At 44.0% G+C, this 23,830-nt stretch overlaps 1 protein-coding gene across 2 annotated transcripts in view; it reads left to right on the top strand.

Moving 5' to 3' along the window:
* The first annotated feature begins 250 nt into the window (after positions 1–250).
* Positions 251–23,830, top strand: part of Slc16a12 (solute carrier family 16 member 12) — a 75,079-nt gene continuing 51,499 nt past the window's right edge. Inside the window, exon 1 of one of the 2 annotated variants that reach the window (XM_075973884.1) lies at positions 251–365. The gene's annotated coding sequence lies outside the window, so the exon portion shown is untranslated. Of the gene's footprint in view, positions 366–1,146; positions 1,266–23,830 lie in introns of those variants that run through there. The other variant, XM_075973885.1, reaches the window with a different exon arrangement.

The raw sequence follows: 23,830 nt of genomic DNA, 5'->3' as shown, positions 1-23,830 counted from the left end.
AAAGCCGGCTGGTTACTGGGCCGGAGCATTGCATAACCTGGAGGTGCCCCTCCTCCCCGCGCTCCTCACCCGTGGCCGAGCCCCCAGTGCCGAGCGAATCCCGGAACAATGCTTCTTCCCCGACTGGGCAGAGTCACCCTGGGGCTGGCGTGGCTGAGAGCCTGGTTTCTCGGGGGCGGGGCAGTGGGGATCACTCCAGCGACAGTGTCCGGCAGGCGCTGCCCGCCGCCCCGGCCCCTGCGGCGCCTCCGCCCAATGCGCTCCCCGCCCCTCGGCCGCCACCAGACGCCAGGGGCCGGGGAAGGGGCCGCCGCGCAGGGGGCATGTGGGCTCGCCGCCGCCAGCGCTGCAGTTGTCCCCGGGAGGTGAGGACCCGCGGGCCCCGGGATGCGGGCGGGCGGGCGGGCACCAGGTAGAGAGCTGCGGAGCGCGCGCCTAGTCCCGACGCTGTCCCGGTGTGGAAGGCTCTGCTCTGGCTCTTCCCGCTTTCCGATTCGGTAGTGCAGGTGGCACGGCATTCGGGTAGGGTGGCAGGGTTGGACCTAGACCTCGGGAAGGACCCCGGCGCTCCGTTCTAACGTCTGTCCCAACGCGCAGCTGTGTCTAGATCCTAAATCTGGCCACCTGTTGGGTTTAGAAAGGAAACACGTGCCCACTCGTCCTGTGTCCTGAGGTGTCCCGCTGATTTTCGGGGCAGGTGGCTGGAGAGAGTGGCTTTGATCTGTGTTCTGCGGTTTCCAGGTGCACATTTCCCAGGCAAGACAGACCGCCTTTTCCCCTTGATTGTCGGGTGTTCTTGCCTTTTAACCCTACTCCACTCCCCTAATGTTTATTACCGGTAATTGGTCTATTCAAAACACCAGCCTTTCACGTTTGAAATGAATGCAACTCAATTTCTCCAGTCGCGCCTTAGCCCAAAGCAGCAAGCAGTTCTCAATCTGTGGGTCACGACCCCTTTGGCAAGCCGCTGTCTCCGAAATTACAGTTATGAAGTAACGACAAAAAATAATTTTATGGTTGGGCGTCACCACAATATGAGGAATTGTATGGAAGGGTGGCAGCATTAGGAAGATCGAGAATCACTGGTCTAGTGCAAATTGGCGATTCAGCATTCCGAACCACTCGGCTTGCATTTTTGTCTGGCCTTTGGTTAGCTGGTCCCAGCTTTGCTGAGAGCTTTGTGGGCATTCCGGCCGCCCTGCTGAGCTAGCCCAGAGGGAAGAATCTTCAGGCTTGCCAAGTTCAGGAAGACCCTGTGGCTACAGGTATCTGAGCTCACTCGCTTATGAAATCTGCAGCTGCTGGCTGTGCAATTTGTCTTCCCTCTAAAGTTACACTAATTTAGGGCTTACGGTGGCCTAGGCGCTCATGATGCCCAGCTAGTACTGGAAAGTATGGATCAGTTACTGAGTGGCTGGACTCAATCACTTAATACTTACACGATCTTAGAATTGAAAGGAGTTTTAGAGAATCTACTAGATTTAAATCGTTACCTTAAACATTTTGGGAAGCTCAGATCCATGTCTGCAAGGGTTGGCAAAACTCATAGCGTAGCTGTGTAGATGAGACCAACGTTGAAATTTAGATATTCTCATTCTCAGATCAGGTTTCAAAGCTCTTTGCCTCTAGGTCTTTAACAGCAGGCTCCCTGTCCCTGCCCCATGACTAGAATGGCCCAAACATATCATTTTCCTGTTCTTGCTTTTTACTCATCTCTTTTTAAACTGGAAGGGTTCTGAAATATATGAGAGTTTGATTTAGCCAAACTACTTTGTTGTGTAAGTGTTAACAGTAGGATTCCTCAAGTCTGGTATGATGGTCCACTCAGTAATTCCAGCACACCAGGGATGGAGGCAGAAGATCGTTGGGAGTTCAAAGTCAGCCTGAGCTGCATAGTGACTATCAGGCTAGTGAAGGCTACACGGGAAGAGCCTGTCTCAAAGAGCAAAGAAAGGAAAGATGGTAGGAAGGGAGGAAAAAAAAGATGGAAAGCCGAAAACAAGGAAGGATCCCTAATTATAAATAATATTTAAATCCTTCGCTTATCAAGATGAGTATGCTGGTATTGCCCAGATTCATTCCCAGAAGAAGGAAAATAATCAAGATGGGTAGGAGGAAGCTTGAACACTGCTTCTTGGAGTCCTGATTCTGTGTCCCTCTGGCCAGTGATGAGGACGTGATGGGACTGACTTGCAATGCTGAGCTGTTGCAAGAGATGTGGCCCAGAGGTTTGCCCTGAGAAACACAATGATCTGGGACAGAAGTCATGGCTAAAATTTTAAAATTGTGGACTGACTTAGCTGATACCATTGCAGCATACTGCATATTTTTCAATGTGGTTCAATGTAACAGGAATTGATTGAGTGCCAATTGTATACTTAGTGCTCTTCTGAGTGTTTGGTGGGTGCCAGTGACCAAAACAAAGGAGTCTGGCTCTGAAGAGCTCAACTTGGAATTCATTTATCAACATTGTTCCTGGAGTTTTAGTTTGCCAGGTAGAAGAGAATTTCAGTTTTATGTTCAGAAGAGAAACAAATATGAATGTTCTGTCCGTCTTGTTGATCTTGCAGTCACGTGAACAGCTCTCCAAGTGACTTTGATGTTTATGAACTGACTTTGGCTACACAGTCACATGACTTTTTGGTAAACCTGTCACCATGGTCAGTATTTCTCCTTGAATTACACACATTCCTGCTTAAGGCATTTCCTAATTCTCTCAGTTGCATTTTCTGCAAACAGCACAGTTTGCAAGCTCAGGCATGTTTGCTATTTTTAATAATGACTTCTCTAAATGAACTTGGCAGGTTTTTGGTCATTTACCCCTCCCCCCCTAAGTGTTCATTGCAGTTTTTGGGTTGCTTTTGTATTCTCGATTTAATCTTTTGATTTTCTTTTAAAAGTTGCCAAACTGGGAACTATTTTCTTGAGAGTGGGTATCTTTCATGCCTAGCTAAAAACTCACCCATTGCTGCAGTAAAATTTAATTGAGGAAAAAACAAATCACAGTTGAAGATGTTGGAGAATTTGAGCACAAAAAGGTTTGATGTTCTAGTGTGTATGTGTGTGTGAGGTATATGTTTGTATAGGTGGGCTTGCCTATGCAGTTGTGAGTGGATGCCAGAGATTGATATCAGAATGTTTCCCTCACTCTGTTCTTTACCTTATTGATTGATTGATTGACTGATTCATTTACTTGAGTCAGGGTTACTTACACGACTTGGAGCTTGGCTAGTCTAGCTGGCCAGCAAGCCCCAGGCATCTGTTTGTCTCCACTTCCCTTCCCATCATTGCGGTTACAGACAGGGGTTGCCCACATACCTGGGGCTGGCGATTCCAGATCTTGAGTCTCATGTTTGAGTGGTAAAAGCTTTACCCACTGAGTCCTTTCCCCTGCCCCCTTTGTTTCTGTTTTTAAGTTGATCTCTATCAAAGGCTATCAGGAAGTCTCATTATCTAATAGTACACTATTTAAAAAGTGTTTTTTATGAAACAGGTAGGTTCTTAATTTCTGCTGTTTGCTAGATCAATTCTCTCTCTCTTTCTTCTCACTATGTAGCCCTGGCTAGCCTGGAGCTTACTATGTAGACCAGGCTGGCCTCAAGCTCATACAGATCTGCCTTTTCCGATTCTCAAGTGCAAGGATTATAAAAAATTTATGCCAACATGCCTGGCTGTTTTCTTTATCTACTTGCATTTTTCTCCATCATAGATAATCTGGGGAAGGGAATTGTTGTAGTGCTACAGAATGCTGCATGCCACTAATTATTCTATAGACATATTAATCTGTTGATTTAACATATATTTATTGGACTATTTGGTAATCGTTTGTGTAAAGGTTGTGTTGTCCTGGTGGCAGGATGGGCCGTAAAGACAGTACACAGCTGAAGGTTGACGTGGCTTCAGCCTGGCCTGGAAAAGACTGAAGGAATATTAGTGATACAATAAGAGGCAGCTTGAGACGGTAGAGGGAGGAGAGAGTGTGTGGGCTTTGAGGAGTTAAAGATTGGAGAGACTTTATAGTGGATATATCTGGGCTGCTCCTTGAAAGATGACTGGCATGGTAAAGTTTCGTGTTGTTTGTTTGTTGTTTGTTTTGTAGTACCCCGGGGAGATTGAACCCCAAGCCCTTTTTGCTGTACAAGCACTCTATGACTGAACTGCCCTTAGTCCTCCTTGTTTCTTCTACTTAAAAAAATTAATTTGAGAATCTCGTGCATTATATTTTGATTACAGTCACCTCTCTCCCCACTTCTCCCAGATCCATTCCCTATTCCGTAATCTCCCAACTTTATGTTCTTTCTCTCTCTTCCCGTATTCTATGGAGTGCAATTTGTATTGTCATCTATATAGTCTTGAGTGTGCAACCATCTACTGGCATGGTATGTTGTCAACTTTCCTGGGGTCATACCATTAGAGAAAACCAATGCTTTTTCTCCTGACAGCTACCAATTACCAATAGGTTTTCAACTAGGAGTGGGTGCTTTGTGTCAGCATCTCTCCTTCATGTTGGAATTTCGTCAGCTTGAGCTCGTACAGTACTCAGCCCCAAATGGGATATCTATACTATACTTCTTCTCCAAAGGCTCAGAGAACCTCTCAGAAGAGGCAGAAGAGAGGGCAGAAAGAATGGAGGAGCCAGAGGTGGTGGATGGCTACAATGAATCCCTGTTTTCCAGACATAGCAGGGAGTTGCATAGAAGGACCGATAGTGTTATAGCGACATGTATAAGATCACTTATTGTTTTCGTTTTTGCTTTTTTGAGGCAAGGTTTCACGATGTTGCCTGGGATGGCCTAGAATATTATATATAGACAAGACTGACTTCACAGAAATTCACCTGAAATGCTAGAATTAAGGATGTTTGTCACCGCAAACACATCACGACTGTACTCTGCTGTGTACTCCTTCTCTGCCCTGGGTAATGGAGTTGACTAACACTAAATCAACTCGTTGGGCTAGCATTGTTCTCCTTTTCATTGGAAATATAAATTGATTGTTACTCGAGGTATTGGGATTACTTCAGAATATCATTGTCGTAAGCTGGTATGTTATGCTCTTTATAGTTTATGTACATGTTAACAGTGTTCTTTACTCTTAGCCCTGTGTATGCCAGCTGCATTTGATACTATAAATTTGCAATTAAAACAAATATTTCCTAGACTAATTTAATGTCAGTGTTAAATGACGAGCACTGTTGCCATGAAATAAGCTGGTTGCTCTATGGGCCTATGCTTACCCACCTTCACTGTGTTATAATGCACTACCTCAGATAATTTACTCAGAAAGAGAAAGGCTTAACTTGGATTACATGTTTTGGAGATTATAGTCCAAGATGGAGTAGTTCCATTGATGTGTGTCTTAGTGTGTATGCGTTTGCATGGTCGTTGGCTGAAAATACATGGCAAAGAAAACTGTTCACTTTATAGAAGTCAAAATAAAGGATGGGAAGAATATGCCATGGTGCTCCTCAGCGCCCATCTCCAGCCAGCAACCTAAAGATATTCTCTAAGACCCCACTTCTCAAGGCCTGTACCGCCTTCCCTTACTTTAGAGATTAAACGTTTAACTCCTAGACCTCTGTGGGGATGCTCAACAACCAAGTTATAATAGCCCAAGAAAGTTAGGCACACTGAAAAGATATCAGTGCATGGTCCGTGAAAACACTAGGTGAAAGAAGTAAAATACAAAAGACTACACAGTGCGTGACTTCAGAAGTTCAGAGAAGCAAATTCATGAAGGAAAAAACGGATTTGTGTTAGCCAGGAGATGGAGGTGGGAGAACAGGGAGCGACCAGTAATGGTGCAGATTTCTTGAGATGATGCCTTGGGTCTCAATTCCGATAATGAAGCGGCTTGCAGAGATTATGATTATACTAAAGCCAAAACTTAAAAATGACTAAGTTGGAACCAGGCATGCAGCTTAATGGAGTATTTGCTTAGCATGCCTAAGGCTCAATCCTTGGTGACATAAGAAAAGACCATCTAAGATGATCAAGTTGGTGAACTGTCTGCTATGTTGATTCTATCTCAATTTAAAAAGAAAGAGACCCAAGGAGAAAATTTGCCTGGTAAAACACTTGGTTTGTAAACCTGTATTGTAATAAAAAATCTCCATGACCGATATAAAATATTCTGGGTGTGGTAGTGTGCACCTATAATCCAAGTGCGGGGGAGAAAAAGACAGGTGGGCGGGCCACTGGGGCTCACTGAGCAGCCTGCCTCTACACTTGGTGCTTTCTAGATGCACAAGAGAACGAGACTAAAAGTATGAGCAGAGGTACCTGAGGAATGGCACCATAAGCTGTACTCGGCCCCATGCCCACACCCACACATGTGTACCTGCACATACATGAACACACATGTACAACAAAAGCTCCTAAGGCTTTAAAAAAAGCAACATAAAAAATTACAACTTAGGCATAGAGTGGTCAGCTATAAAATATTAGGGAAGTACAGTCCAAAATACCTAAAATGTGCACTCAGCTATTTTTTTTAAAGTTTCTGTAAGGTCCTATTCCATTTTTAAAAGCAATAGAACCATAACATGTGAGTGTGGTTTAACCAGAAAACAGCACATACCAGCAATCATGACTCCATACCCAAAGGCTGGGGAAGTAATTTATATTTACTCATATAAAAGTTGATTAAGATGCTGAAAATGTATGGCACCCGCTTTTCTACTCTCTTCTGGTGGCTTCTGGTTGCTTCAGTCAAGAGCGTCTGAAATTCGTGATTCTGAGCTTTCTCAGTATATTCTAAGAAGAGCTCATATTTTGGCATCAGCATGAGGTTTTCCTGTTTATTGGCCTCTTATGGATACAGAATTGTGCACGTGAGATTTTTATGGGAAACCGGACACTATCTTCAGACTTCTAAACCACCATAAAAGTCAGCAGTGTGTTTCTCTTCAAACCCCGGGTGCTTACCCCCTAATTCGAGTGTACACAGAATGGCAACACACTATGTTAACTACACCAACCCCTAGAACTTACCACCCCAGACCTTCCTATGCCGGAATTCTTTGATATATTCTTGAGAACCGTTCAGCATTTCCTGGGTGATTTGACATATCACAAGCTAAGAGTGCAGCTACTTATTTCGGGAACAACTAGTATTGCTTTAGCAACTCTGCTTCACTTGGTGAAATATTTCCATGGAAATGAGATCATATTTATCTATTGAAACCAGCTGTATTTCTTGAAATGGCGATTCCAGCTCTCTAAATCTGGAACTTTGAAAGAGTCGCCTTGTGGCACATGGAGGAACCCACCAAGACGCACAAACTTGCTCTCTCAACAATCCCAGAAAGAGAGCTTCAGGTAGATGGCTATCAAGCCTGGTCTTAACTGTCATTATTCAGTTTTTACCAATGGGAAAAGCCGCTCTCAGAGTGTCTTGTTCTGGTTGAATCTCAACAGCTTTGTATCATGTGTGTTGAATCAAGTCTCCACACTAAACTTACCCAGAAGGGACAAAAATAGGAATGTCCCAGCCCTAAAAATCTTCCCATTAAGTAGGTCTGGGGTAAGGTAAGGATATCAGGAGTTTCTGGAATTCCTATATAAGGATTGTGTGTAGCCAGGATTGAGGATCAATGATCTATTTAATAATCGTACACTACTTCAGAAAAAAATATTGAGGCAAATAGTTGCTATGGTATTTTCTAAGTATGTCTTTTCTGGGGTATCTTTTAAACATGTCTGATAAAAATTAAACATTTATTTTCATTATTCCATGCCTTTTCAGTATGTGGGAAGCCTTGCTCAGTGGTGAAAGGCTTTTCCTCTGCTGTGAAATTCATCAAGCTTATTTTTACAGAAGGTCAGAACAACAGATTCACTATCCCAGTCTACTTTTCTCCTGCTCTAAAATGACTGAAGCTGGATACTTTGTAAGGAAAGAAGGGTTTACTCAATTGACAGTTGATCAGGAGACATTATCCGTTTGGCCTCTGGTAGGGTCTGCCTGACTGCATAGCATCGTTGTGGATGGTTGCATGGTGGGACTGCATGCAGGAGGGAGAGGTAACATAGGGATACAGGAAGGAAGCTGGAGAAGGGGGCAGGCTAGACCACTCTTCAGGAGCTAACTCACTTCACAAAGACCAGCATCAGTCCTGTCCAAGGGCTCCCGGTGACCTATGTACCTTCCATTAGGTCCACCTACTCTGCGGTTCTGCCTCCTCTTAATATTGTCACATTGAGCCCCACGAACTTTGCGAGGTGGGGTGGGGCAATTGGCATTCAAGCACAGCATCCACCAAACTAAATAGCCATGATTTGCCAACCAGTTAATTGGTCAGCCTTCTTTTGTGTGGCTTTGGTAATTGTTTTTTCACATGGGTATCATTTTGAGACTAATAATTTGACCTTCGTAACAGTTGTTTCTTCTAAACTACCTGTAAGATATTTCTTCCTCTCCCCTTCTTTTCCTCCCCCCGCCCCTTGTCTATGGGGTTTTCTATCAAACTAAGACTGGCTGAGCTTAGACTGCCTGCCCAGTCACTGTGTAGCTCAGGCTAGCCTTGAACTTGTGTCTTCTTACCTCCATTCCCTTAGTGTTAGGAGAACAGATGTGTACCACCCTGCCTGGCTTTTGCTGTATGTTTCTTTAAATTGATGGCGCTGTAAAGCATATTGGTCAAGGTTGCCCTCCGCACACCTTCTCTTTTATTTGGCTGTGTCATAATAAGTTTTCAAATATAGGACTTTTATATAAGAAAGATATAATGGGTTCTTATAAGAGATAGACAAAAGTTAAAATATTGTCCTTTGTGACTAACAAAGTTTGATTAATTTTACGTTGTTCTTGTCCTTAGGACTTACTGTTTTTGAGAAAATGTGGTGAGGTTACTAACACGAAATCCGGAAAACAAACAAAAACTTGCTAATCAAACAACTTAGAACTAATCTTGCGGCTGGGGATGTGAATCAGTGGCAGGGTGCTTACCAGCATGTGGGGCCCAGGGTTTGATTCACGATACCATCAAACAAAACAAATGAATACAACAACCAAGAAGAGCTGTTATTGTTTTTTTTTTTTTTTTTAATTGAATGGGAACACACGTCTTGCGGTTTGTGAGATGACTCAGCAGATAAAGGCCCTTGCTGCCAGGCCTGGTGATCTGAGTTTGGTCCTTGGAACCACATGGTGGAAGCCAGAATTGACTCCTGAAGGTTGTCCCCTGACCTCCAGATGTGCCCCCACGGTACACATATGCCCCACGCATACACAGTGAGTAAATAAAATATAAAAAAGGAATATCTTCATAGATTTCAACTGGTGGTTTTTGAACAGTCTTTTGTAGATTTCTGTGAATTAACAGGATCCCTGGGACCTGGGTAGGTAGCAGATGGAGTCGGGCTTCACGTATTAGGCTGCTTTTGAGGACCCCTTTCCAGCCTGGGAAGGGGCGCTATTCCCATTTTCACACAGCGAGCTTCCAAACAAGATGTTTTTTTAACAAGAGCTCTCTCAGCTAAAACAAGTTTTCAGCAACTGGGCCACATTTGTGCATTTCTGCTTTTTTTGTGTGTATGTGTCCAGTTTGGTTTGGGTTCCAACAGGCTCTGCTTCTAGGAGCTATTGTGTACCTGTGTTGAAAAGTGTTGGGGGAGACTTTAGCATTAGTGACTGTAAATTGGGGTCTGATGGAAGAGCTATCCAGTGGTCAGTTGGATATTCAGGACAATAAGTATATATTTGAAATAATTAAATATAGAGGTTTTGTGCAAGATAAGTCTCTTATGGGAGAGTGTTTATAGAGAAAAAATGAAATGTTTCAAATATAAAATTCTGGATAATAGCTAGGCTAAACTAGGTGTCTTTCTCTGTCCTCATGTTAGCTTAATGCAAAAGTTTGGTCAATAAACCCCACTTTTAATTTTAAGTTTTGAGACAAGGTCTTGCTCTGTAGCCGAGGATACCCTAGAACTCCCTGTGTAGCCCTGGTCAGCCTCAAACTGTGGCAATTCTCATATTTCAATCTCTTCAGTGCAAGGATTGCAAACCCAAGTCACCACATTCCATTCACCTTTTACTATTTTATTTTCTCACGTATATGTGTGTGTAGCTGTAAAAAAAGAGTTTGATAATGTATATTAATGTGTGTATAGATGGACAATGTTAAGTCTTAAACCCTGACAAACGGCTGAGGTGCCTACTTAACAAATCAAGGCGTACCTGGCTACCAGGTTTTCCCTGCACCCCTTGGTTCCTACATGTTGCAGAGCTGTCCTGCCTGGCATACCCCACCCCTAAATTCTCCAGCCTACAGGCTGGGCTGCCTTTCCCCCAGCTGTCCTTCCCTATATAATCCAGCCATTTTGCTTACCTTGGCTTTTGTCTACTTCCTTTTGGGTCTCCTGGCTTCTGCGCCTGGTGCCCCTCTCACTCCTCTCCTTTCCCCTTCCTTCTCTCACGTGGCTCAGGACCATGTCTACCCTGGACTTTCCCAGATGTCCCTGCCTCTGCCTATGCTCTCCCTTTTACTCCTTCTCCATCCCTAGGAGCAGTCTTTTCCTTTTTGATTTCTTTTCTTTTCTCCCCACCCCCAACTCAGACGGTAGCATGATGGTGGCAAAGGCAAGAGGGCAAGGAAATTTCTCTGAAAAATCCTATACTCTGCAAAAATTTCTAGGACCCCTTCTTCTTCTTTTTTTTTTTAGATATTAATGACTTTATTGTTTTTTTTTATTTTTTCTAACCTCCTCCCAGCCTCCCATTTCCCTCCCCCTCCTCTCATTCTTCTCCCCCTCCTCCCACCCCTCTCCCTTTCCCCCCACTTTTCTCCCCCTCCCTCTCCAGTCCAAAGAGCAGTCAGGGTTCCCTGCCCTGTGGTAAGTCCTAGGTCCTCCCCCCTCCGTCCATATCTAGGAAGGTGAACATCCAAACTGGCTAGGCTCCCACCAAGCCAGCAGATTGCGTAGGATCAAAACTGCGTGCCATTGTCCTTGGCGTCTCATCAGCCCTCATTGTTCGTCATGTTCAGAGAGTCCAGTTTTATCCCATGCGTTTTTTGGTAACAGTCCAGCTGGCCTTGGTGAGCTCCCAGTAGATCAGCTCCACTGTCTCAGTGGGTGGGTGCACCCCTCGTGGTCCCGACTTCTTTGCTCATGTTCTCCCTCCTTCTGCTCCTCCTTGGGACCTTGGGAGCTCAGTCCAGTGCTCCAGTGTGGGTCTCTGTCTCTATCTCCATCCATCACCAGATGAAGGTTCTAGGATGATATGCATGATATTCGTCAGTATTGCTCTAGGATAGGGTCATTTCAGGTTCCCTATCCTCAGCTGCCCAAGGAACTAGCTGGGTGCCTCAGCTTGGGCACCTGGGAGCCCCTCTAGGGTCAAGTCTCCTGCCCATCCTAAAGTGGGTCTAGGACCCCTTCTTAATGTTTATGGAGGTGTGGGATTATAGATTCAGCCATGGGCATGGACACTGTGGTGTTTCAGCTTTCTCATAAAATGATGTTAAATAGTAGTATGGTTCATCATTGCCCCCCTGTTTTTTAATTCTGCCTTATAGAATGATGTCTGCTGGGTTTTGGGCATAGTCCCACGCGGCCCTGGGATAAATCCCCACTCTCTGTGTGTCTGGGAATTGTTGTGTTTCGTTGACCCAAACATATCTGTGTTGGCCATCTGCTTGAAAGGGTCATCAGGCACCACTGCATTAATTTAAAAACTTAAGAACAATGACTTGGGCATGGTGGCATGTCCCTTTAAATTTAGCACTCAGGAAGCAGAGACAGGCAGATCTCCATGAGTTTGGGGGCTATCCTGGTCTTTGTGATAAGTTCCAGATCAGCTAGGGCACCATAGTGAGATTCTGTCTCAAAAACAGAAATAAGAGAAAAATTTATGCTTATTTTAGAAAAAAAGCCAAATTCCCAAGGTAAAGAATAAATGCCATCAATAAGACACTGGCCCAAAGCAGCTTACCCAGGAGTTCAGTGTCCCAGTGATGATGGACTGACCACTGTGCCAAAATTAAGTCCTGTACATTTCTTTCTTCTTTTGTTTCTTTTCATTGGCATCTCTGTCTTCTGCATTCAGGGAGATAAGATTCAGACACCTTTACATTTTAATTTTATTAGAGATGAAGTTCCCACTAAAATTTCAGGTGAAAATTCAACTTCCTGATAAAGCATTATGATCCAGCTGTTCAAATAGCTTAATGAGCTTGCCGCCTCACTAGGCAGATGCTCACTGCCTACCCAGCGAGCTCTAGGCTCTGTGCTCGGGTTGATGGCCCTAAGGCAGTTCTACCTTAGGACACTTTCAGCTTATGCAACCTGCATGACTCAGGAGCCTAAAGTTTCCTTGTGTGGGTGTTCAGGGCCCAAGGCATTTCAGATAGCCTTTGTGGGTCAAACTCCTAAGGACATGTAGCTTTCAGAGGGAAATATTCTAGACATGAGGGGTATCATGTACACAGGCTCTGGGGTGGAAAAGCACACGCCCAGTGAAAGTGCATCCCTCTTCATAGTTATATTGTAAGGCTTGCTTATAGGGCATCTAGCTAGGGTCTTAGGAAGCCAAAGAACAGACTGGAGTCTTCTTAGGGTATTGGATAATCAAACCATCTTTCAATTTTGCTTTGGTAGTTTCTTTTCTTTTTTCGTTTTTCTTTTTTCTCCTTCCTTCCTTCCTTCCTTCCTTCCTTCCTTCCTTCCTTCCTTCCTTCCTTCCTTCCCTCCTCCTCTTTTTCATCCTCCTCCTTTTTTGTGTGTGATAGGATCTCTGTACTGTCTTGAAACTCACAATGTATAACCCACAGAGGTCCACTTGCCTTTGCTTCCTGAGTTCTGGGATTAAAGGTATGTGCCACCATGCCCAACTCCTTTGGTAGTTCCTTAGCCAATGTAGGGATGATAAAATTAACCTATGCTTCAGACAGATAACTCTGAGTGAGGGTTTTTAGAGAAGCCCAACAGAGAGATGGACTAGGAGTCTGTTGAACTCGGGCAGAGGGGAAATAAGGTTAATGATTCACAGTAACACTTATCTTCATATTGATATTCTTGAGGCTCAGTGGTCTGCAGGGCATGTAGTAGAGATGTCTGGGAGGCATTTGCCAAGGAAGTCAAATGTACTATTGCTATCAGGTGAAATCACTTGCCTGGTTTTGATTACCTGGGAAAAACACCAGAAAGAGTGGAAGAGGTTCACAAGGCTGTGTCCCTACTGCACACAGGCCATGTCTTGGCCATTACATTTTTGTTTGTTTTCTTTCTTTTCGATTTTTTGTGGGTTCTTTTTTTTGTTTTGTTTTTGTTTTTTGAGACAGGGTTTCTCTGTTTAACAGCTTTGTCTGTCCTGGAACTCACTCTGCAGACCAGACTTCCCTTAAACTCACAGAGATTCACCTGCCTCGCCTCTGTCTCCTGAGAGCTGGGATTAGAGGTGTGTGCCACCACTGCCCAGCACACTTCTTCTTCTTTTTTTAAATACTGACTATCCATATGTTGCCTCTTTCCTCTGAGGCAAGTATGAGGACAGGGACAACATCTTATTTATAGTGTCACTGGAGCAGAACTTTGAAGGGCATTCTTTGTAGATGTGTGCCATGTCTGTGTAAGGAATACATAGATATGGATATTCCTCTTGAGGAGAATTTCAGTGGTTCCTGCTTAACTAGCTTTGTTGTCATGGTACCTGCTCTGGCTTGAATATAGCTTGTCCCCCAAACCAATGCTGGAATCACTCCTGCTATGAGATATGGAGGGGTGATTCACATGGAATCTCCAAGAGGCGATTAGAGTTCTACCTTCATGAAGTGATTAATCTATCATATAATTAATAGATTAATGGTTGGGTGGGTTGTCTAGAGTGGGTCTGTTATAAATCTAGTTTGGCTTGGTTGCTTACGATATTCCATTTTTACCATATGATGCTCTAAACTGCCTTAGGACTCTGTTATCAAGGAAGCCATCACCAAATGCATCTCCTTGAACTTGGACCAGAACTGTGAGGGAAACAGGACTTCCTTTCTTTATAACTCTCTTAGTTTTATGGTAGTGTGGTATAGCAACAGAAAACAGACTTAGTTCCTTGACTTGTGGCTAGGTGTTGAATTTGTCTGTGTTATAAGTTATATAACATATTATGAGTGGCCAGAAGAAGAGAATGTAGCATAAGAAAGGGAGAGGCCGGGCTCTCTAAAGAGAAGGATAAATAGGAGAGAATCCTGTCATGGAATTCAGGAGAGCAGTTTCAATAAGGAGAGAGAGAGTGCAGCACTATAAAGATGCCAACTAGTGAAGAATGACACGTTTGCCGGTGGCCATGGGGGGGTCATTGGTGGTGAAGCCAGAAACAGTCTGGGTGTCACTTAGAGGAGTCAGGAAGCCAAGACTATGTTCCGCAGAGGTGGGAGGGAGAAAGGGCAGGAAGAGACTGTGCACAGCTACAAAAGAGGCCAGAAGGGAAGAGGATAACCGATGGTAGCCACAGACGTGGATGAGGTAGAGGGGAGCCTTCCTCAGCTCTGGCCTCTCCGTCCTCATTGCCTTGCTTCTGCCTGTAAGAAGACAGACTCCTGAGTGAACTTGCAGCCTAATGAATTCCAGGAAAATGTCGAAGCTCAGAGCACAGAGAAAAGAGATAAAATATCAAAAGTCAAATCTGGCTTTGTAACATCAAGAGAAGATAGTGCCCATGGGTCTGAATAAGCCAAGAAAAGGAAGTGGAGGAAGATCCCACAGGCCTCAATTCTTTATACTGAATAGGAACTGACATGCTCTGGTCACTTTTTACCTCCAAGCATTGTTAAAAATCATTTTATAGCTGAGTGGTAGTGCACGCTTTTAACCCCAGCACTTAGGAGGCAGAGGCAGGCAGATCTCTGTGAGTTCAAGGCCAGCCTGGTCTATAGAGTGCTAATATAGTCAAGGCTTCATACACAGAGAAATCCTGTCTCAAACAAAAAAGAAAAAAGAAAAAGAATATGTTTTAAAAAGTCATTTTGCATATGTAACTTGTTAAACTCTCACAGCATCTTTGTGAAGAAAGAATCATTTTCTTAACTTTGAGTTAAAGCCAGTGACACACAGAGAGGCTAAGCTACCTGTCTGAGAGCGTATAGCTACTAAGTGGCAGGATCAGAACGCAGAACTCCTGACACATTGCTGTCTACACTGCCGAAACTATGAATTACAATTAGGATATGAAAGAACAACAACATGTAAGAAACTGGTGTAGTACGGCTCCTGAGTCAGAACACCCAGTGATTGGTTCATGTTGCAATTCAGAATCTGAAAGTCTGGGAGATTTCTGGTAGCCACACTTGCCTTACCAATTACAGGGGAAGAAAGGTTGGGAATCTTTTAATTGATGGCAAATGAGGGGTTGGCAATTTGTGTGTGCATGTGCATGTGTGTGTGTGAGTGTGTGAGGATTAGTCTTGATTGTCGGCTTACAGGAATTCAGAATCACCAGGGAAACAAATTTCTGGGTGTGTTTGTGAGAAATCATTGAGATTGGGATAGTTCAGGTTGGAAGACACACACTCCGTGGAGTCCTGAGCTGAATTCAAGGACAAAGAGAGGTGAGCACAACAGTCGTGGATCCCTGCTTCCTGACTGAGGGTGCAGTGTGACGAGCTGCCTCTCGCTCCTTCTGCTGTCCTTTCCCGCCACAGTGGACTGTATGCTGTGATGCTGAAAGCCAAAATGAGTCTGTCCTACGTTAAGTTGTTGGGTTAGGTATTTTGTCACAGCACTGGGACAAGCAGCACGTGACAGCAAGAGCGACGGGAGGGGTTCACCCTGAAGTTTAGCCTCTAAGGAGAAGAAAGAGAGAACAGGACCAGCTAATGGGATGGGAGGGGCCAGAGCAGTAGGAAAGGGGCTTATGAACTTAAGGGATTTGAAGCTCAAGTACGAGGGGAATTGCACAGTCTGAGAACTGTGAAGAATAGGCTATTCTCATGTGCACAACAGCCCTAGGTTTCAGAAGGGTTGCTGTCTCTGACAATTCCTTGACAGTGTGGCTTACCAATGCATGACTGAGAAGGGCTGCAGGGAAATCTTATGGGACACAGTTAAGCTGTGACCTCAGACATATAGTATGGGAGATAAGTAGTCTCTAGGCGTCATTGGTAGATGATTCTTGGTAGCCCTCAGGGCTGGTCTGTACTGAAGAATACCGCAGTTCAGTTTTGCAATGGTTCTAAGGAAAGATGTGCAGATTAGCTAGCCTCTTGTTGAAGAATAGTTCAGTAGCTTGCGCCTTGGACTCTACTCTTTGGAGAAGACCTGGACTGGCCACACAACACATTTCCCAGGTAACGTGGGGTGCTTTAGTCAAACATCACTGCTCTAAGAGGAGACCGTGCCCCCTCCTTCCCTACTTTTTTCTCCTGAAGATGTGTATCAGGACACTCCCTGGGTAGTGAGGCAGCTGAAGACCGTCCAGCTTCCAGCTGTGCAGCTGTTATGACATGCGGGAGGCAGGGGTCATGGGAGAAGGGCCAGGAGCTTCAGTGTCCCACAGTGTGCTGTCCTCGGCTTCTATAGTTAGCCACGTGGTGGGAAATCAGCAGTCTGTGTTCCAGCTGCGCAGCTGGACGTACCACGGTGTCCCTTGCTGCCCAAGTGGGATTCCGAGAATTGGGTCTGAGCGAAGTGTGCACAGCCCTACGTGGGAGGCAGTGGAGCTGACATGGAGGTACAAATGGTGACACCCGAGTGACATGAACAGAAAGTTTGTCAGGTGGGATGTTTGGGGATACAAGCAACAGGAATCCGGGCTTGGCCTAGCTTCCATTCCCTCAGGTGTTGGGAAACCCAGGAGAAGTCTGGGCCAGTCATCCGCAGGCTCTTCTCCAAAGCATACTGATTTTATTCTTTCACGTACCGGAGCTGCCTGCGACAGTGTGAAGGCTATTTCTAGTGCATGCAGAGAGACCATGTCTTCATGTCTCCTCAGCCGAGATGAAACTTTCCATGGAAGCTTCAGGCAATATTTTACTCAAGTCCTGGGTATGAATTGGGTCACTATTCCTTAAGAGAGCCCATACCTGTACCACACACAAGAGTCCATAATTTTCTTCCCTTTCTGATACAGGGTCATGGTAAGTAGCCCAGGCTGTCTGTGAGCTTATGGTCATCCTTCCTTGATCTCTCATGTGCTGTGACTAAAGTTATATGTTATTCCTGGCCACCATAATTCTTGAATAGCTATTTTGAGTGGTTTTAGTCCCTCAAAGCCCATGATAGAGATAAGTTCAGAGACACGAGCATGTGGTTCAGTCAGCCTTGTTTATGTGTATATGTCATTGAGGGTATGTATGTATGTATGAGTATATATGAGCTTTTGTTTGCATGTGTTTGTATTATATGAGTGTTTGTATATGTGTTTTGTGTATGTATGTGTATATATGTATGAGTGTGTATTTGTGTGTGTGTATTGTATATAAGTGATGTATGTATGTATATAGTAGATGTGTATGAGTATATATGTATGTATATCTGTATATATATGCATGTGTATCTGTGTGTATATCAGTGTAAATGCTTTTAAAACACTTGACACTTTTCTTTGCATTGTTACTTTAATTTCCTCAAATATGAACTTTTTCCATTCTTTCTGTTTTTGGAATAGAAGAGAAATTTACAAACAATTAAATATTTGCCTGTTTCTTTTTATTAATTTTTATTTTTTTTGAGATGATAGTTTATCATTTGCCATTTCACCTCCCTTTCCTCTCTTTCTGTATATACCTAAATATATAAATACAACCTCCTCAGTCCATATAATGTTACTTGTGTGTGTATGTGTCATTGGGTATTGGATACCCAGTTGGTGTGCTCTTCTTCAGAGAAGACTGTTTCTGCCATTCGCAGAACTTCTTAGATGCCTGTATTTCTCTGTCTTGGGTTGAGGGCTTGTGGTTTCCCCTCCCTGCTGTGTGTTTCTTCTCTCTTTGAATTTACAAAGAAGAGTCTCCTGAGTTAGACTTAGTGGCAGAGGAGCCATCAGGGAGGTATGAAGTCTGGTAATAAAGAACAGAGTTGTTTTGTGGTTGCATATTGCCTTGCTTTAAGTGCCATAATGATGAAAAATCCATTCCAGGTTTAGTTTATATTCTCATGATAGTCTTATAAGAACAGCTAGGTCAAAGTGCTTACGTTTTTTTTTCTTCTGTCTCGATGACTAATTGGTCCATGAGTGACTTTAAATGATGAACACCTTGCATTATAGTATCATTGTTGGACTACGCATTTTCTCTTTCTATAGTATTTCATATTCCTGGGATAAAAAATATTTCCAGAAAACTTGAGTTGTTCTGATACCATCTAACCTACCCCCATCTCCCTTGTGTTTATAATAAAAATGTTTTGTGTAGTTTTTTTTTTAATGGCTCATCTATTTTAGACTTTAAAGGAACAGTCCATATCAACTCCTTCCCATTAATCTTTCAAGTTCTTGGGAGAAGCTAAAATTGAGCATCTTGACTCACCCTTTCCTTACTGTGAGTTCCTTCTGGGGCTCTGGCCTCTGCTCACAGACCCCCTGGAGGTTTGCCTCACAGACACATCTGCTTTCCATTCATTGCTCTGGCTCTCACGCCGGGGACCCTTGCTATATCCTGAAACAATTCATGAGTAATTTGATGGGAAACATGGAGTGGGAGAGTCCAAGTTTTGGCTGACACCGTATGTATACGGGATGTTCGTTTTGGAGGTGGAGGGGGAAAGACTTTTGTTTGCTTGCCTTGATGACTCATAGAATCCTCTAAGCAACTCCCGGTGTGTCTCGCTAATTCTTCCTACATGCCCACACCAAGAAATGGTGACGACAAAGCTTTGTAGCAATGGAAAAATCAGAGATAGGACTTGTCACTATTCCTATGTAATTCTCTGTGTGTGTGCATGTGCACGTGTATTGTGTGTATGTCTGTGTGTTTATGTGAGCACATTTGTGTATGTGCAGGTGCATGTGTGTGCACATACATATGAGGTCAGAGGGAAGCCTCCTCTGCTCAGTGCCTTTTGCTTAGGGCTCCTTTCTTGTCAATGGGTTCTGTTAAGAAAGAAAGCTGTGGAGTACTAGTTTTATGTCTTTCCTCAATGCTCTCCACCTTTTTTTTTTGAGGCAGGGCCTCTCATGGCGTGGGAATTGTTGGTTTGGCCTAGGTTGGCTGGCTTTTAAGCCCCAGGAGTCCAACTGTCTCCACCTCTCCACTAGGTAGAAAGTGGGTTCTACCTAGACAACAATGAGGCCCCTAAGAGAGACATACATAGATCTAATCTACATTGGAAGTAGAAAAAGACAAGATCTCCTGAGTAAATTGGGAGCATGGGGACCATGGGAGAGAGTTGAAGGGGAGCAGAGAGCAAGGGAGGGGAGCAGAGAAAAATGTAGATCTCAATAAAAAAAGTAATAAAATTAAAATGAAAGAAAGTGGGTTCTAGGGACCAAATTATTCTCTCCTGCTCGTAAGGCCAATATTTTACTTACTGAGCTATCATCGCAGCTCCCTAAATAGATTTTTTTTAAAAAAAAATCCTAGTTGGGACCACACTGCATATAATGTGACACCTGTTTTAAATACCCAATGTGTTAGGTATGTCAATAGAAAGAGAAAAGAATAGGGCCACACCTGCCAGGAAGGAGCGCAGTGACATGGACCACAAAGCATGACCAGGACATGGGGCAGCTGGAAAGAGAGTACTGTATGCTGTGACACTGTGGTGTGTAAGCAGAGAATGGAAACTGAGGAGGCCTAAAGTTTCAAGTGTCCAAGGAGGGTTTTCTACAGCAGGGCACTGATGGGGGTCATTATAATTACAAGGCTGGGAGTGTGGACCTAGAAGCCGTATACTTCCTTGAGATCCTTTAAGGAAAATGGCGGACACAGAACATGGGTGTCCTTATTTATCTTCTTCAATGACAGGGCCTTCTGCTGAGTTGCAGAGGGAGGCCATATTGATCAGTGTTGAGAGAGGTGGCTGGTATAGACTTGCTATCTCTGGTACTCCTGCTTTAGTCTTCCATGCCCTGCAAGGTTTTCAGGTTTCTAACATAACTGTGAGTGTTAAGGGCATGGATAGTTGTCATGTGGGCTCCCATGTCAAGAGCTTCATCAGATTTGTACCTGGAGATCATGAATTCTGCCAGACCAAGGACTCACTCCTTAATGTGGGGGAATTTCTCACTGGAGAGAGGGAGAGGCCTAGAAATCGTATATGCTACAGAAATGCCCTTGGGATCCCTATGTGCCCCCATCCCTACAGAAAATGCCCTTGGGATCCCCATGTGCCCCCATCCCTACAGAAATGCCCTTGGGCTCCCCATGTGCCCATCCCTACAAAAATGCCCTTGGGTTCTCCAAGTGCCACCATCCCTTGAAATTGCTGCCAAGCTTCTACTGGGCCAAACACCCAGTCTGGGTCTTTACATCTCTCTGAAGCTCAGTGGATACTATTGTGAGCTGTCTCTGGAAACTTCTGTTTAAGTCTTACCCACTGTCAAAAGTCAAAATGATAACAAATTTAGGTGACTTAATTGGCTTTAGGTTTAAATGATCTTAATTGGATTCATTTGTGACTGTAGAATCAGACAGCATCTCATTCTATAAAATAGAATGTCTGGTTAGAAAGGGGCTTAAGAAAGTAGAATCAGAGCAAAGAGTAAATTGCTTGTTTCAAAGTTACCTATTTGTATGTTTGTTTATTTGAATGCAGGATTAAACCCAGGGTCTCTCACAGACTATTCACGTGCTGTACCACTGAGGTCTGGACCAGTCCCCACTGAGGTCTGGACCAGTCCCTGACTTTTTGTAGGCAACATCTGCATTGTAGTCCAGGCTGAGTCCAAACTCAAGATCTTCCTGCTTCGGTGTCCAAATGTTGGGACTACAAGTATGCATGCCTGACTCAGAATTATCTAGTTTGTACTTATCAAAGCTGAAGAAATTCCCTTCAGTGATAGAAAGAAAGAAAAAAGAAAAAAGAAAAGGAAAGGAAAGAAAAAAAAGCCACACAAACAACTTAGTTTTGCTTACTGATGTGGAATGTAAGGACCAGTGATTCTGCTTTTTTTGCTTTGACTGGCTGGAACTAGGGCTGAGTTAGTTGATCCAGGCCAATGTCTTTCTGCAATTTTATTTACTGCTTCATAGTGTGATGATATTTGGAGGGGGACTTTGGGAAGTGATTCTGTTTAGACAAGGTCATGGAGTGTGAGTGGAGACATGAAGTAAGATTAATGGTCTTTTTTCTTTCGTTCTTTTCTCTACTTTCTTTTTTTTGGGGGGGGGAGGACTTTTCGAGACAGGGTTTCTCTGTAGCTTTGGAGCCTGTCCTGGAACTCAGTCTGTAGAGCAGGCTGGCTTCGAATTCACAGAGATCCGCCTGTCTCTGCCTCCCAAGTGCTGGGATTAAAGGCGTGCTGTTCTTACGAGAGGAGGAAGAGAAATATCTCTTTCCTCTGAACAAGTGCATGGGCTGAGGAGACATGAGCATGTAGAGACGGCAAGCTGGGATGGGAGCCCTCAACAGAGTCTCTGAGCTGGTCCCCCCAGTTCAGGCTTCCAGCCCCCAGAGAGGTGGATAGGAAGGTCTGCTGTTGAGCACTTCCAGACAGCCTGAGCACTTCCGGACAGGCTGAGCAGAGACAGTGAGAGCTGCCCTCCTTCTCAGGGGTCCCGCCTGTCTTCTTTGATTTTGGTGATGCCTGCTCTGTGTGTTTTAGCTTCTGGCTAGATTTTCCTCGATTTCGCTACAGCTTTCCCCAAGCCCTTCTTAGAAACAAGGTCTGCTGACATCCGAGTCTTCCTCTTCCATGAACCCTGAGGGCACCTTGCTTCTGAAAGTGTGCAGAGCCTGGACCAACAGATGCCTCTCTTGGCGGCACTTGTCAGAAGGGTAGATTTCAGACTCTGAGGTGCCTTTAATGGAAGACTGACAAATCCTGTTCTTAAGGATTTCAGTGGCCAGCCAGGCTCCACGCTCCAGGTGTACATACCATGTCTTATTGAAACAAAATCCCCAGGACTGGGAGATGTCTAGAGGAAATGGGATGACGTTAGGGTCTGATAGGGTACCTCAGGCTGTACTATGATAGAGCAGAAGGGCAAGGGAAGAAGAAACATTCAAGAGGCCAAGTGTGTGTGGAGGCCTCATTTTGGAGCAACCTCTCCTGTGATAACTAATGTAGTCTGATAGGCTACAACTCCCATGATATGAAAATTAACCCCTTATGAAGGCACTGAGTGCTTCATAACCTAATTGTCTTCTACCAGACCCCACATCATGATGGCCGTAACTACCAACACTGTAGCACTGGGTTCCAAGTCCTTAGCACATGAGCTTCGTAGAGGCAAACAACAGCCTCTGAATCCCAGCTCTCTTGGGATCTAGTCCAGTTCTACTACCAGAGTTTCCCGATTATCTCTGTGTAAAGACCGATTTGTTCTAATTTACGTCTAAGATCTGTTTGTGTTCCTGTATTCTCTGTTGCTTATTACATAGACCGAGCACAGACCGAGTAACCCTCAAGGGAAAGAGGGTGATGTGGGCTCATGTTTTTGATCCAGGGTCAGGGGGCTGCTTTTGGTTGAAGGCCTTGTTGGCAGATTTCTGAGGCAGTGCAATTATCATACGGAGAGAGAGACGGCATGACAGGTGCACCCTGCTCATCCCCGTGGAAAGCCATCGGCATTCACAAGCCTTCATCAGTGTTCACAGGCACCCTGTCCTAACGGCTTTACTGAATCCTAATACCTGCTCCAAGGCTCTTCCCTATGAACACTATAGTCAAAGTAGGTTTCTGCCCCCTTAAGATCTCAAAGAAAGGACTAAGTGATAATGAGTTTTGGAGGGTGCATATCTTATTCAAACCAGCTTGACTCTGATATTTTTATTATTATTTTTGAAGACATGAAAAGAGGAGGTTACTCAAAAGACTGATTTTAGGACTCCCATTTAGCTCCTGCACCAAGTTCTTTCTTTGGAGTTACTCAGGCTTGTAGCTTGTATGCCTTGATCTGACGGGCCCGCTGACCAGCAAGCCTGTTCCCCTCGTGCTCAGTGTCTCTCTCAGCTTCGTGTTAGGTATTTTGAATATTACAGGCCTTGTCACATTCACTTAGAAATACTTAAAACTTTTCCTCTTCCACAGTCAGTTTCCACCATCATTTTATAAATATTTGCTGTTCGGCATTAATCATTATATTTGTTATTAGTTATTAAGATTCACACATTATATTCACACATTATAGTCACATGTTATTATTCTTTAACAGTGAGGAAAAACTTTTCTTTTTTCAGTGTCAAGAGTTTGAGATCCTCTGTGAATGACCATAGTGAGTTCAAAGGAAGGCTATTAAAGGTGTAGGGTGGCGTGACCGATGCTGTGTCCTCACTTGTCATGTGAATGACTCATGCAGTATCTTTCTCAGAGAGATGCCATAGGCATAGGGTGTCCTGCAATAAGGAAGTTAAATGGTTTGCAACTGTGAAGATGATCAGAGAGAATACATTACTAACATGGAAATATATCCACAATATTATATTAAATAAAAATTAAGCTTGGAAGAATTGTAGGGTTTGTTTTTTTAAAAATCAGTGTAAAATATGCACGACAAAATTTCTATTAAACCACTTTAAGTGGAAAGTTCTGTGGTATAGAATACTAAATAGGAAAAGCAAAAACCATTTTCCTCTGTGTTCTACTCTCAGACTTCAACTATAATACCAGATTTCTGGAATTTTCCACTTTAAGGAGTCCTCCAATTCGCTGTATCTGCCTACTGGGTATCTATCTATCCTACAGTTAAACTCAGTTCTGATTTTATCTACCTAGACATTGTAAGGCACCCATAGAA

This window comes from Microtus pennsylvanicus, chromosome 5 (assembly GCF_037038515.1).
Source record: "Microtus pennsylvanicus isolate mMicPen1 chromosome 5, mMicPen1.hap1, whole genome shotgun sequence".
Lineage (NCBI taxonomy): Eukaryota > Metazoa > Chordata > Mammalia > Rodentia > Cricetidae > Microtus > Microtus pennsylvanicus.
This window is presented reverse-complemented; position numbering and strand designations above follow the sequence as displayed.